Raw genomic sequence first — 14699 nt, 5'->3', positions numbered from 1 at the left:
GTGCAGGTCACACAGGCTCCAGACATAACTAGCTTGAGAAGACAATACTGTGTGTGAGTCAGTGGTGCATAAACACCCGGTGCTCACCACTATACCTAGTGCAGGTCACACAGGCACCAGACATAACTAGCTTGAGAAGACAATACTGTGTGTGAGTCAGTGGTGCATAAACACGCCGGTGCTCACCACTATACCTAGTGCAGGTCACACAGGCTCCAGACATAACTAGCTTGAGAAGACAATACTGTGTGTGAGTCAGTGGTGCATAAACACGCCGGTGCTCACCACTATACCTAGTGCAGGTCACACAGGCACCAGACATAACTAGCTTGAGAAGACAATACTGTGTGTGAGTCAGTGGTGCATAAACACGCCGGTGCTCACCACTATACCTAGTGCAGGTCACACAGGCACCAGACATAACTAGCTTGAGAAGACAATACTGTGTGTGAGTCAGTGGTGCATAAACACGCCGGTGCTCACCACTATACCTAGTGCAGGTCACACAGGCTCCAGACATAACTAGCTTGAGAAGACAATACTGTGTGTGAGTCAGTGGTGCATAAACACGCCGGTGCTCACCACTATACCTAGTGCAGGTCACACAGGCTCCAGACATAACTAGCTTGAGAAGACAATACTGTGTGTGAGTCAGTGGTGCATAAACACGCCGGTGCTCACCACTATACCTAGTGCAAGTCACACAGGCTCCAGACATAACTAGCTTGAGAAGACAATACTGTGTGTGAGTCAGTGGTGCATAAACACGCCGGTGCTCACCACTATACCTAGTGCAGGTCACACAGGCTCCAGACATAACTAGCTTGAGAAGACAATACTGTGTGTGAGTCAGTGGTGCATAAACACGCCGGTGCTCACCACTATACCTAGTGCAGGGTCACACAGGCTCCAGACATAACTAGCTTGAGAAGACAATACTGTGTGTGAGTCAGTGGTGCATAAACACGCCGGTGCTCACCACTATACCTAGTGCAGGTCACACAGGCTCCAGACATAACTAGCTTGAGAAGACAATACTGTGTGTGAGTCAGTGGTGCATAAACACGCCGGTGCTCACCACTATACCTAGTGCAGGTCACACAGGCTCCAGACATAACTAGCTTGAGAAGACAATACTGTGTGTGAGTCAGTGGTGCATAAACACGCCGGTGCTCACCACTATACCTAGTGCAGGTCACACAGGCTCCAGACATAACTAACTTGAGAAGACAATACTGTGTGTGAGTCAGTGGTGCATAAACACGCCGGTGCTCACCACTATACCTAGTGCAGGTCACACAGGCTCCAGACATAACTAGCTTGAGAAGACAATACTGTGTGTGAGTCAGTGGTGCATAAACACGCCGGTGCTCACCACTATACCTAGTGCAGGTCACACAGGCTCCAGACATAACTAGCTTGAGAAGACAATACTGTGTGTGAGTCAGTGGTGCATAAACACGCCGGTGCTCACCACTATACCTAGTGCAGGTCACACAGGCACCAGACATAACTAGCTTGAGAAGACAATACTGTGTGTGAGTCAGTGGTGCATAAACACGCCGGTGCTCACCACTATACCTAGTGCAGGTCACACAGGCTCCAGACATAACTAGCTTGAGAAGACAATACTGTGTGTGAGTCAGTGGTGCATAAACACGCCGGTGCTCACCACTATACCTAGTGCAGGTCACACAGGCTCCAGACATAACTAGCTTGAGAAGACAATACTGTGTGTGAGTCAGTGGTGCATAAACACGCCGGTGCTCACCACTATACCTAGTGCAGGTCACACAGGCTCCAGACATAACTAGCTTGAGAAGACAATACTGTGTGTGAGTCAGTGGTGCATAAACACGCCGGTGCTCACCACTATACCTAGTGCAGGTCACACAGGCTCCAGACATAACTAGCTTGAGAAGACAATACTGTGTGTGAGTCAGTGGTGCATAAACACGCCGGTGCTCACCACTATACCTAGTGCAGGTCACACAGGCTCCAGACATAACTAGCTTGAGAAGACAATACTGTGTGTGAGTCAGTGGTGCATAAACACGCCGGTGCTCACCACTATACCTAGTGCAAGTCACACAGGCTCCAGACATAACTAGCTTGAGAAGACAATACTGTGTGTGAGTCAGTGGTGCATAAACACGCCGGTGCTCACCACTATACCTAGTGCAGGTCACACAGGCTCCAGACATAACTAGCTTGAGAAGACAATACTGTGTGTGAGTCAGTGGTGCATAAACACGCCGGTGCTCACCACTATACCTAGTGCAGGTCACACAGGCTCCAGACATAACTAGCTTGAGAAGACAATACTGTGTGTGAGTCAGTGGTGCATAAACACAGCCGGTGCTCACCACTATACCTAGTGCAGGTCACACAGGCTCCAGACATAACTAGCTTGAGAAGACAATACTGTGTGTGAGTCAGTGGTGCATAAACACGCCGGTGCTCACCACTATACCTAGTGCAGGTCACACAGGCTCCAAGACATAACTAGCTTGAGAAGACAATACTGTTGTGTGAGTCAGTGGTGCATAAACACGCCGGTGCTCACCACTATACCTAGTGCAGTCACACAGGCTCCAGACATAACTAGCTTGAGAAGACAATACTGTGTGTGAGTCAGTGGTGCATAAACACGCCGGTGGCTCACCACTATACCTCGTGCAAGGGTCACACAGGCTCCAGACATAACTAGCTTGAGAAGACAATACTGTGTGTGAGTCAGTGGTGCATAAACACGCCGTGCTCACCACTATACCTAGTGCAGGGTCACACAGGGCACCAGACATAACTAGCTTGAGGAAGACAATACTGTGTGTGAGTCAGTGGTGCCATAAACACGCCGGTGCTCACCACTATACCTAGTGCAGGTCACACAGGCTCCAGACATAACTAGCTTGAGAAGACAATACTGTGTGTGAGTCAGTGGTGCATAAACACGCCGGTGCTCACCACTATACCTAGTGCAGGTCACCACAGGCTCCAGACATAACTAGCTTGAGAAGACAATACTGTGTGTGATGTCAGTGGGTGCATAAACACGCCGGTGCTCACCACTATACCTAGTGCAGGGTCACACAGGCTCCAGACATAACTAGCTTGAGAAGACAATACTGTGTGTGAGTCAGTGGTGCATAAACACGCCGGTGCTCACCACTATACCTAGTGCAGGTCACACAGGCTCCAGACATAACTAGCTTGAGAAGACAATACTGTGTGTGAGTCAGTGGTGCATAAACACGCCGGTGCTCACCACTATACCTAGTGCAGGTCACACAGGCTCCAGACATAACTAGCTTGAGAAGACAATACTGTGTGTGAGTCAGTGGTGCATAAACACGCCAGTGCTCACCACTATACCTAGTGCAGGTCACACAGGCTCCAGACATAACTAGCTTGAGAAGACAATACTGTGTGTGAGTCAGTGGTGCATAAACACGCCGGTGCTCACCACTATACCTAGTGCAAGGTCACACAGGCACCAGACATAACTAGCTTGAGAAGACAATACTGTGTGTGAGTCAGTGGTGCATAAACACGCCGGTGCTCACCACTATACCTAGTGCAGGTCACACAGGCACCAGACATAACTAGCTTGAGAAGACAATACTGTGTGTGAGTCAGTGGTGCATAAACACGCCGGTGCTCACCACTATACCTAGTGCAGGTCACACAGGCTCCAGACATAACTAGCTTGAGAAGACAATACTGTGTGTGAGTCAGTGGTGCATAAACATGCTGATGCTCACCACTATACCTAGTGCAGGTCACACAGGCTCCAGACATAACTAGCTTGAGAAGACAATACTGTGTGTGAGTCAGTGGTGCATAAACACGCCGGTGCTCACCACTATACCTAGTGCAGGTCACACAGGCACCAGACATAACTAGCTTGAGAAGACAATACTGTGTGTGAGTCAGTGGTGTCATAAACACGCCGGTGCTCACCACTATACCTAGTGCAGGTCACACAGGCTCCAGACATAACTAGCTTGAGAAGACAATACTGTGTGTGAGTCAGTGGTGCATAAACACGCCGGTGCTCACCACTATACCTAGTGCAGGTCACACAGGCTCCAGACATAACTAGCTTGAGAAGACAATACTGTGTGTGAGTCAGTGGTGCATAAACACTGCCGGTGCTCACCACTATACCTAGTGCAGGTCACACAGGCTCCAGACATAACTAGCTTGAGAAGACAATACTGTGTGTGAGTCAGTGGTGCATAAACACGCCGGTGCTCACCACTATACCTAGTGCAGGTCACACAGGCTCCAGACATAACTAGCTTGAGAAGACAATACTGTGTGTGAGTCAGTGGTGCATAAACACGCCGGTGCTCACCACTATACCTAGTGCAGGTCACACAGGCACCAGACATAACTAGCTTGAGAAGGACAATACTGTGTGTGAGTCAGTGGTGCATAAACACGCCGGTGCTCACCACTATACCTAGTGCAGGTCACACAGGCTCCAGACATAACTAGCTTGAGAAGACAATACTGTGTGTGAGTCAGTGGTGCATAAACACGCCGGTGCTCACCACTATACCTAGTGCAGGTCACACAGGCTCCAGACATAACTAGCTTGAGAAGACAATACTGTGTGTGAGTCAGTGGTGCATAAACACGCCGGTGCTCACCACTATACCTAGTGCAGGTCACACAGGCACCAGACATAACTAGCTTGAGAAGACAATACTGTGTGTGAGTCAGTGGTGCATAAACACGCCGGTGCTCACCACTATACCTAGTGCAGGTCACACAGGCTCCAGACATAACTAGCTTGAGAAGACAATACTGTGTGTGAGTCAGTGGTGCATAAACACGCCGGTGCTCACCACTATACCTAGTGCAGGTCACACAGGCTCCAGACATAACTAGCTTGAGAAGACAATACTGTGGTGTGAGTCAGTGGTGCATAAACACGCCGGTGCTCACCACTATACCTAGTGCAGGTCACACAGGCTCCAGACATAACTAGCTTGAGAAGACAATACTGGTGTGTGAGTCAGTGGTGCATAAACACGCCGGTGCTCACCACTATACCTAGTGCAGGTCACACAGGCTCCAGACATAACTAGCTTGAGAAGACAATATTGTGTGTGAGTCAGTGGTGCATAAACACGCCGGTGCTCACCACTATACCTAGTGCAGGTCACACAGGCTCCAGACATAACTAGCTTGAGAAGACAATACTGTGTGTGAGTCAGTGGTGCATAAACACGCCGGTGCTCACCACTATACCTAGTGCAGGTCACACAGGCACCAGACATAACTAGCTTGAGAAGACAATACTGTGTGTGAGTCAGTGGTGCATAAACACGCCGGTGCTCACCACTATACCTAGTGCAGGGTCACACAGGCACCAGACATAACTAGCTTGAGAAGACAATACTGTGTGTGAGTCAGTGGTGCATAAACACGCCGGTGCTCACCACTATACCTAGTGCAGGTCACACAGGCTCCAGACATAACTAGCTTGAGAAGACAATACTGTGTGTGAGTCAGTGGTGCATAAACACGCCGGTGCTCACCACTATACCTAGTGCAGGTCACACAGGCTCCAGACATAACTAGCTTGAGAAGACAATACTGTGTGTGAGTCAGTGGTGCATAAACACGCCGGTGCTCACCACTATACCTAGTGCAGGTCACACAGGCACCAGACATAACTAGCTTGAGAAGACAATACTGTGTGTGAGTCAGTGGTGCATAAACACGCCGGTGCTCACCACTATACCTAGTGCAGGTCACACAGGCTCCAGACATAACTAGCTTGAGAAGACAATACTGTGTGTGAGTCAGTGGTGCATAAACACGCCGGTGCTCACCACTATACCTAGTGCAGGTCACACAGGCACCAGACATAACTAGCTTGAGAAGACAATACTGTGTGTGAGTCAGTGGTGCATAAACCTCGCCGGTGCTCACCACTATACCTAGTGCAGGTCACACAGGCTCCAGACATAACTAGCTTGAGAAGGACAATACTGTGTGTGAGTCAGTGGTGCATAAACACGCCGAGTGCTCACCACTATACCTAGTGCAGGTCACACAGGCTCCAGACATAACTAGCTTGAGAAGACAATACTGTGTGTGAGTCAGTGGTGCATAAACACGCCGGTGCTCACCACTATACCTAGTGCAGGTCACACAGGCACCAGACATAACTAGCTTGAGAAGACAATACTGTGTGTGAGTCAGTGGTGCATAAACACGCCGGTGCTCACCACTATACCTAGTGCAGGTCACACAGGCACCAGACATAACTAGCTTGAGAAGACAATACTGTGTGTGAGTCAGTGGTGCATAAACACGCCGGTGCTCACCACTATACCTAGTGCAGGTCACACAGGCACCAGACATAACTAGCTTGAGAAGACAATACTGTGTGTGAGTCAGTGGTGCATAAACACGCCGGTGCTCACCACTATACCTAGTGCAGGTCACACAGGCACCAGACATAACTAGCTTGAGAAGACAATACTGTGTGTGAGTCAGTGGTGCATAAACACGCCGGTGCTCACCACTATACCTAGTGCAGGTCACACAGGCTCCAGACATAACTAGCTTGAGAAGACAATACTGTGTGTGAGTCAGTGGTGCATAAACACGCCGGTTGCTCACCACTATACCTAGTGCAGGTCACACAGGCACCAGACATAACTAGCTTGAGAAGACAATACTGTGTGTGAGTCAGTGGTGCATAAACACGCCGGTGCTCACCACTATACCTAGTGCAGGTCACACAGGCACCAGACATAACTAGCTTGAGAAGACAATACTGTGTGTGAGTCAGTGGTGCATAAACACGCCGGTGCTCACCACTATACCTAGTGCAGGGTCACACAGGCTCCAGACATAACTAGCTTGAGAAGACAATACTGTGTGTGAGTCAGTGGTGCATAAACACGCCGGTGCTCACCACTATACCTAGTGCAGGTCACACAGGCTCCAGACATAACTAGCTTGAGAAGACAATACTGTGTGTGAGTCAGTGGTGCATAAACACGCCGGTGCTCACCACTATACCTAGTGCAAGTCACACAGGCACCAGACATAACTAGCTTGAGAAGACAATACTGTGTGTGAGTCAGTGGTGCATAAACACGCCGGTGCTCACCACTATACCTAGTGCAAGTCACACAGGCTCCAGACATAACTAGCTTGAGAAGACAATACTGTGTGTGAGTCAGTGGTGCATAAACACGCCGGTGCTCACCACTATACCTAGTGCAAGTCACACAGGCTCCAGACATAACTAGCTTGAGAAGACAATACTGTGTGTGAGTCAGTGGTGCATAAACACGCCGGTGCTCACCACTATACCTAGTGCAGGTCACACAGGCTCCAGACATAACTAGCTTGAGAAGACAATACTGTGTGTGAGTCAGTGGTGCATAAACACGCCGGTGCTCACCACTATACCTAGTGCAGGTCACACAGGCACCAGACATAACTAGCTTGAGAAGACAATACTGTGTGTGTGAGTCAGTGGTGCATAAACACGCCGGTGCTCACCACTATACCTAGTGCAGGTCACACAGGCTCCAGACATAACTAGCTTGAGAAGACAATACTGTGTGTGAGTCAGTGGTGCATAAACACGCCGGTGCTCACCACTATACCTAGTGCAGGTCACACAGGCTCCAGACATAACTAGCTTGAGAAGACAATACTGTGTGTGAGTCAGTGGTGCATAAACACGCCGGTGCTCACCACTATACCTAGTGCAGGTCACCACAGGCTCCAGACATAACTAGCTTGAGAAGACAATACTGTGTGTGAGTCAGTGGTGCATAAACACGCCGGTGCTCACCACTATACCTAGTGCAGGTCACACAGGCACCAGACATAACTAGCTTGAGAAGACAATACTGTGTGTGAGTCAGTGGTGCATAAACACGCCGGTGCTCACCACTATACCTAGTGCAGGTCACACAGGCTCCAGACATAACTAGCTTGAGAAGACAATACTGTGTGTGAGTCAGTGGTGCATAAACACGCCGGTGCTCACCACTATACCTAGTGCAGGTCACACAGGCTCCAGACATAACTAGCTTGAGAAGACAATACTGTGTGTGAGTCAGTGGTGCATAAACACGCCGGTGCTCACCACTATACCTAGTGCAGGTCACACAGGCACCAGACATAACTAGCTTGAGAAGACAATACTGTGTGTGAGTCAGTGGTGCATAAACACGCCGGTGCTCACCACTATACCTAGTGCAGGTCACACAGGCTCCAGACATAACTAGCTTGAGAAGACAATACTGTGTGTGAGTCAGTGGTGCATAAACACGCCGGTGCTCACCACTATACCTAGTGCAGGTCACACAGGCACCAGACATAACTAGCTTGAGAAGACAATACTGTGTGTGAGTCAGTGGTGCATAAACACGCCGGTGCTCACCACTATACCTAGTGCAGGTCACACAGGCTCCAGACATAACTAGCTTGAGAAGACAATACTGTGTGTGAGTCAGTGGTGCATAAACACGCCGGTGCTCACCACTATACCTAGTGCAGGTCACACAGGCTCCAGACATAACTAGCTTGAGAAGACAATACTGTGTGTGAGTCAGTGGTGCATAAACACACCGGTGCTCACCACTATACCTAGTGCAGGTCACACAGGCACCAGACATAACTAGCTTGAGAAGACAATACTGTGTGTGAGTCAGGGTTGCATAAACACGCCGGTGCTCACCACTATACCTAGTGCAGGTCACACAGGCTCCAGACATAACTAGCTTGAGAAGACAATACTGTGTGTGAGTCAGTGGTGCATAAACACGCCGGTGCTCACCACTATACCTAGTGCAGGGTCACACAGGCTCCAGACATAACTAGCTTGAGAAGACAATACTGTGTGTGAGTCAGTGGTGCATAAACACGCCGGTGCTCACCACTATACCTAGTGCAGGGTCACACAGGCACCAGACATAACTAGCTTGAGAAGGACAATACTGTGTGTGAGTCAGTGGTGCAATAAACAGCCGGTGCTCACCACTATACCTAGTGCAGGTCACACAGGCACCAGACATAACTAGCTTGAGCAGACAATACTGTGTGTGAGTCAGTGGTGCATAAACACGCCGGTGCTCACCACTATACCTAGTGCAGGTCACACAGGCTCCAGACATAACTAGCTTGAGAAGACAATACTGTGTGTGAGTCAGTGGTGCATAAACACGCCGGTGCTCACCACTAGACCTAGTGCAGGGTCACACAGGCACCAGACATAACTAGCTTGAGAAGACAATACTTGTGTGTGAGTCAGTGGTGCATAAACACGCCGGTGCTCACCACTATACCTAGTGCAGGTCACACAGGCACCAGACATAACTAGCTTGAGAAGACAATACTGTGTGTGAGTCAGTGGTGCAATAAACACGCGGTGCTCACCATCTATACCTAGTGCAGGTCACACAGGCTCCAGACATAACTAGCTTGAGAAGACAATACTGTGTGTGAGTCAGTGGTGCATAAACACGCCGGTGCTCACCACTATACCTAGTGCAGGTCACACAGGCACCAGACATAACTAGCTTGAGAAGACAATACTGTGTGTGAGTCAGTGGTGCATAAACACGCCGGTGCTCACCACTATACCTAGTGCAGGTCACACAGGCAACAGGACATAACTACCTTGAGAAGACAATACTGTGTGTGAGTCAGTGGTGCATAAACACGCCGGTGCTCACCACTATACCTAGTGCAGGTCACACAGGCACCAGACATAACTAGCTTGAGAAGACAATACTGTGTGTGAGTCAGTGGTGCATAAACACGCCGGTGCTCACCACTATACCTAGTGCAGGGTCACACAGGCACCAGACATAACTAGCTTGAGAAGACAATACTGTGTGTGAGTCAGTGGTGCATAAACACGCCGGTGCTCACCACTATACCTAGTGCAGGGTCACACAGGCTCCAGACATAACTAGCTTGAGAAGACAATACTGTGTGTGAGTCAGTGGTGCATAAACACGCCGGTGCTCACCACTATACCTAGTGCAGGTCACACAGGCACCAGACATAACTAGCTTGAGAAGACAATACTGTGTGTGAGTCAGTGGTGCATAAACACGCCGGTGCTCACCACTATACCTAGTGCAGGTCACACAGGCTCCAGACATAACTAGCTTGAGAAGACAATACTGTGTGTGAGTCAGTGGTGCATAAACACGCCGGTGCTCACCACTATACCTAGTGCAGGTCACACAGGCTCCAGACATAACTAGCTTGAGAAGACAATACTGTGTGTGAGTCAGTGGTGCATAAACACGCCGGTGCTCACCACTATACCTAGTGCAGGTCACACAGGCTCCAGACATAACTAGCTTGAGAAGACAATAGTGTGTGTGAGTCAGTGGTGCATAAACACGCCGGTGCTCACCACTATACCTAGTGCAGGTCACACAGGCTCCAGACATAAATAACTTGAGAAGACAATACTGTGTGTGAGTCAGTGGTGCATAAACACGCCGGTGCTCACCACTATACCTAGTGCAAGTCACACAGGCACCAGACATAACTAGCTTGAGAAGACAATACTGTGTGTGAGTCAGTGGTGCATAAACACGCCGGTGCTCACCACTATACCTAGTGCAGGTCACACAGGCACCAGACATAACTAGCTTGAGAAGACAATACTGTGTGTGAGTCAGTGGTGCATAAACACGCCGGTGCTCACCACTATACCTAGTGCAGGTCACACAGGCACCAGACATAACTAGCTTGAGAAGACAATACTGTGTGTGAGTCAGTGGTGCATAAACACGCCGGTGCTCACCACTATACCTAGTGCAGGTCACACAGGCACCAGACATAACTAGCTTGAGAAGACAATACTGTGTGTGAGTCAGTGGTGCATAAACATGCCAGTGCTCACCACTATACCTAGTGCAGGTCACACAGGCTCCAGATATAACTAGCTTGAGAAGACAATACTGTGTGTGAGTCAGTGGTGCATAAACACACCGGTGCTCACCACTATACCTAGTGCAGGTCACACAGGCACCAGACATAACTAGCTTGAGAAGACAATACTGTGTGTGAGTCAGTGGTGCATAAACATGCCGGTGCTCACCACTATACCTAGTGCAGGGTCACACAGGCTCCAGACATAACTAGCTTGAGAAGACAATACTGTGTGTGAGTCAGTGGTGCATAAACACACCGGTGCTCACCACTATACCTAGTGCAGGTCACACAGGCACCAGACATAACTAGCTTGAGAAGACAATACTGTGTGTGAGTCAGTGGTGCATAAACACGCCGGTGCTCACCACTATACCTAGTGCAGGTCACACAGGCTCCAGACATAACTAGCTTGAGAAGACAATACTGTGTGTGAGTCAGTGGTGCATAAACATGCCGGTGCTCACCACTATACCTAGTGCAGGGTCACACAGGCTCCAGACATAACTAGCTTGAGAAGACAATACTGTGTGTGAGTCAGTGGTGCATAAACACGCCGGTGCTCACCACTATACCTAGTGCAGGTCACACAGGCACCAGACATAACTAGCTTGAGAAGACAATACTGTGTGTGAGTCAGTGGTGCATAAACACGCCGGTGCTCACCACTATACCTAGTGCAGGTCACACAGGCACCAGACATAACTAGCAACTCTGGAAGGGTGAACTATTTGCCTTTAGCCAATGCATTATAGCAGTGGAATTGAAACAGAGAGATGGGGTGGGTTAAAGTTTTGTATTTTACCTCGGATACAAGTGTGGACAAAATGTCTGGCAACACTTGAGACCCCTTAACTATATAGTAGATCCACAATTGTTTCAATCTCATTCTACTACCCACCTGTGTTTACCCTTAGAGACTGAACCATTGATGGGGACTCTATTGTCTGATACATCTGGTTGTAGTTAGACTGTAGCCTGATAGTACTAATTATACTTCTGTTTGTGTCCGGATATATTATTATGTGTGTGAGTCAGTGGTGCATAAACATGCCGGTGCTGCGATTATGTGTAGCCTGATAGTACTAATTATACTTCTGTTTGTGTCCGGATATATTATTATGTGTGTGAGTCAGGTAGCAGATATCACTACTGTGTGTGAGTCAGTGGTGCATAAACACGCCGGTGCTGCGATTATGTGTAGCCTGATAGTACTAATTATACTTCTGTTTGTGTCCGGATATATTATTATGTGTGTGAGTCAGGTAGCAGATATCACTACTGTGAAGGGTTAAACAGCCTCTACACTCATACTAAGCCTCATTATATACCATATCAGCATTACAGCAGCAAATAACTTTTTGTGAGTCTTTAATCACATTATACTTTACTTTTACATAAAAAATATAGATTGCATTTGGTTGACAACCTATATATGGTGAGTACCTTATACACCCAAGCTAACTGTCACTTAGGTACAATTTTTTGTTTGCCTAGACTCTGCTATTCACTGAACAACATACCATGTAGCTGTATTGGCTCCCAGGTAGTTTGACATCTGAGATCTACATAATGTATCCTTAAAGTGAAGGTAAAGTTTCATATATTAGATTATATCCCCTGTAAATACTATACAATTAAATAGGACTTTAAGTCATGAATTTTTTATAATCGCTATATTTATTTTGTTTTTACCGTTTCTTTATCCGATTCTTAACACTGTTAAAACAACCCGTTTTTATTTATTTTTTTCTAAGCCCGGTCACGTTTTTTTACAAGCCAATTGAAACATTGGCCGTTAGGCGGCCGTCATATTACGTCACCGCATTACTGGAGTCTCTGCGCATGCGTTGCCTTCACTTTCTCTCTGTTATGATCAACGCTCGTTCCAGTTTTCTGTCACGCAGGCGCAAATTGAATGTACGGCAAAGTGTGCGCATGCGCAAGTTGTCAGACAATCAGGGAACGCGCTTTTGAAGTACGTACAGAGCGGGTGGGACCGCTCTGTACGTAATATAGTGAAAAACCAGGAAATCAATGCAGGGAGGAGCTAAGACCGGCAGAGAACGTGAATTTAAACTGTTTAAAATACAATAATATATATACAAATCCAAAAAAATAAATAAGCGATCATAGTATATAATAGATGAGTAATAGAATCCAGTTTACAAAACCGCAAAACTTTACCTTCACTTTAAGTATAATTATCTATTGGCGACTATTTACATTGTCCTATAACATCTTTTCCTGATCCTTTGCTGTTTTTCCCTTTTTTACCCTCACTGAGCATTTGATACCAGTTAATTGTTCTATCCAAAGTCCATAAGTGACCGTCTTTATAATTTAAATCCCTCCCCCGAGCTTTATATTTTTATTTGGGTTCAAGAGTGGCCCAATATATTTTGGGAGGCATCCCGTTTATATTTAAAATGAGATTACATTGCAATCTGTCCATTTACACAACTAATGATAGAGTATTTAGATATCAATATGATTTACAGATACATGTATTGCATTTAACAAACCAGCTTATATGTATTGTACATGCCTATGTGGATGTATATGGATGTGTGTTATATAATGTTATTGCCAAAAAATCTCAATAAAAACATAAACAATAAAAAAATATTTTCTTTAAAATTAATTTCTTCACACTTTCTCTTTGAACTACTAAAAAAATAACCTAATGTTGTTTTATTCTGCAAAACTACTATATGTAATGTTTATAATTCTCCAAATGTGATCTTAATAGAATCAGCTGTCTCATCTGATATAAGCACTACTAATTTACTAATTATTTTATGCAACTTAAATTCTCTCACACTTCTGTATGAGGAAAGAATACAATCATAACATTATTAAAACTACAAAATCTTTTTAAAGGTAAACACATCTTTATTGAATTACAAAACTCAAATTTCAGATACCATACCAGTTAATAAAGGGAAAAATACATTTGCTTTCAGATCCAATAAGAGCCATTGTAGGTAGAAAATATACCATCAATATCACTATAATTATGCTATTCCCAAAACTCATATTTCTCTGTATAATTGATATAAATTTCTAGCTGAGACGTGTCCTCACTCTCTTTATTTCGAGTAGTTTGAATTATACCAAGGAATCATTACAATAGGAAATTCCTACAAAAACATCCTATTCGCATACCCTTCTCCACCGCAAGACACATATTTCACTTCTTCGCTTAAATATTAAGGGGCGGTATAGAAACATGGGTGAACCTTCTGTGTTTTGCAGTGGTGAAGGGTCTGGAATATTCTGAGATATTGCAGCATTTTCTTTAAACTATAAAGGTGCAAACTTATTTTCTATACTCAGTGGGCCATTCAAAAGGTTACAATACTGCAAGGTTTAGAGTTACACTTGTAAAGATTACTGCAGCTTTTACTGTATCTTTGCACTAACCTTGTATCATTATTATATGTTAGAAGTGCTGCAGCTTTAAGCTTAACTCACCACACCCTCTGGGTTTGTCTGGGTCTCTGTGACATCATCAGAAGCCATGTTAGTTTTACTGATGAACCTGTAGTGAATAAGCCATGTGGTTGTAGCTGAATAAAAGTTATCTAAAGTTCCTGCTGCAGAGTCTTCATGATATGTGCAAGAGATATCAGACACAAGGTAACAGCACACAACTGAATGTTCTAATCCTGACTACACAGAGAAAATAATAACAATTATCTAGAGGGTTATTTTGTTTAAGTACATAAACTATAATGTGTACTAATACAAAT

Source organism: Bombina bombina, chromosome 12 (assembly GCF_027579735.1).
Source record: "Bombina bombina isolate aBomBom1 chromosome 12, aBomBom1.pri, whole genome shotgun sequence".
In the NCBI taxonomy this organism is placed as follows: Eukaryota; Metazoa; Chordata; class Amphibia; order Anura; family Bombinatoridae; genus Bombina; species Bombina bombina.
The sequence above is the reverse complement of the archived record's forward strand: the minus strand, read 5'-3'. Positions refer to the sequence as shown.